This window comes from Bos javanicus, chromosome X, assembly GCF_032452875.1.
Source record: "Bos javanicus breed banteng chromosome X, ARS-OSU_banteng_1.0, whole genome shotgun sequence".
Classification (NCBI taxonomy): domain Eukaryota; kingdom Metazoa; phylum Chordata; class Mammalia; order Artiodactyla; family Bovidae; genus Bos; species Bos javanicus.
In genome coordinates, this window is record NC_083897.1 from 117,627,714 (window position 1) to 117,630,054 (window position 2,341).

Below are 2,341 nucleotides of genomic sequence, written 5' to 3' on the forward strand. Positions count from 1 at the left end.
TGAAATCACTAATTCATATTCATATTTGATTGAATGTATGAAAAGCTGAAAGTTTAACTCCTCGAACACTTTGGGAACATGAACAAATGATCTTAAGAATAGATTTTTTTCCTCTTGTTCCTAGGTGGAAAAGCTTCAGTACTTGCTCTGCCCTTTTGACAAAGAGACTTTGTCTTATGTGTGCATTTAAGGCATTCAAATGTGTCTACATTCACTGGACTATAAGAATGAGAGCTTTCCTTTTAGTTCTACGAGTCCATTTAATAATCTTCCTGTGGGTTTAGGATACCTTATGAAAGAACACTCAAAATGGATGTGAAAACAGCAAAAGAACAACATGGACTGTGGCAGGCAAGGAATTATCATCATTCCTCTCTGATTCCTAGGACATACTGATAGAAATTACTTAAAGAAGACTCAAAGTGTGGGTGTTACAATATTTTCTCAGTTCTCAGTAGATGTTATAAACTACTGATGCTATGACTGAATAAACTAACCAAAGCTACACTTAAATATGGGCTTATTAACTAAGTTTATAGCCAAAATGACTTGTTTCATATTTCTGTTGCACTGATGCCCTTGACATGGAAATCATGACATGGAATGATATGCCATATCCATCTTTTCCTTTATTTTGTTTCACAATAAATATTAGAGTTGACTCTTTCTCACCATGGTATACTTTTCCGCATAATCTTTGAATGATCTCAAACAACTGTAAGCTAACCAAAGTGTATGCTTTTGAAATTAGTGAAATATCTTACCCTTCAGCATGTGTAAAGACCTAACACTGAACAACCTAGCACCTTGAAAATCTTAATGTATTTTATTGCAATATTTATTGTATAAACACATATTGTATTATATACATATGTTTACTCTCCAAATATATGTATATGCACACATTTCTTACATGTTTTTCTTGTTCAAATCAATTACTTTCTTCAAAGAAATCTTTGTTTTCAGTTAAGAAATATTTTAAATTGAATATTAGCATCTGGAAGCTGCATATTAAGAAACAACTTGATCAGAATGTCAATGTATAAGTACAAGTAATGATCACTGTGCGTGAGTACTCTGGGTTTCCATCTAAACAATGATTTTTATAATATAGGTATATTATACTTCAGGACTTGGCCAGTATTTGAAAAAAAATCTATAGAAATTAAATTCTTTAAGAGTATGGTTGTGAGAGTTAGACATAAAGAAAGCTAATGCTGAAGAATTGATGCTTTCAAACTGTGGTGCTGGAGAAGACTCTTAAAAATCTCTTGGACAACAAGGAGACCAAACAAGTCAATCCTAAAGCCTGAATATTCATTGGAGGAACTGAAGCTGAAGGTCCAATATGTTGGCCACCTGATGTGAAGAGCCAATTCACTGGAAAAGACCCTGATGCTGGGAAAAATGGAAAGCAAGAGGAGAAGGAGACAACAGAAGATGAGATGGTTGGATGTTGTCACTGATGCGATGGACTTATGTTTGAGCAAATTCAAGAAGATGGTAAAGGACAGGGAATCCTGCCATGCTGCAGTCCATGGAGTCGCAAAGTGTTGGACACAACTTAGCAACTGAACAACAAATGATAGGCCTGTCTATAATGAAATAATATTGTCATTAATACACATATACTAGTTTAACAACTATCTTGGCTTCACCAATATTCCCCTTTAGGCAGAAGACATATGAGCAGTTGGAGTGCAAGAAAAATGGCCATATTTACAGGTGTTTCATTGAAATTTTTCTGGTGTTTTTTCCAACTTTTATGAAAATAACTTACCAAAGGAAAATTAGATAAAGCAACTACCGGACTATGTTTTTGTATAGTACTGCACAAAACAGTATACTAATAAGCACTGTCTAGCATTCTAGTTTCAAACAGACAAATACTTTTCCAGTAAATTCTACAAAGGTTCATCGAGTGATTACCAAGGGAAATTAAACATTCAAAGAGCATTGCTACCTCTTTAAATGTAAGAGAATTAAAGTCCGCATTTATCAATCAATCAATCAATCATATTTCAAAGTGGTACAAATGAAGTTCTTGAGGTATTTACTTGCCAAATCACTAAATCATTTATCAGCCATGTCTAGGATTTTGAGGCTCTATTTGTATTGCCATTAAAAGCAAAACAAAAACTGATCTCAAGGTACTGACAAAAATACAAAGCACTCCACTTAAATTCTTATCTCTAGGTGGCCTTCTCCAAAGATACTAAAAGATATGGCAAATGCAGTATTGCCATGAATTCAAATTATACCCAAAGCTCACCGTATAAAACCATTTCTTTTGCAAGGGGCTCATTCTTTTTTGATAAAACTGTGAACATTATATAATTTA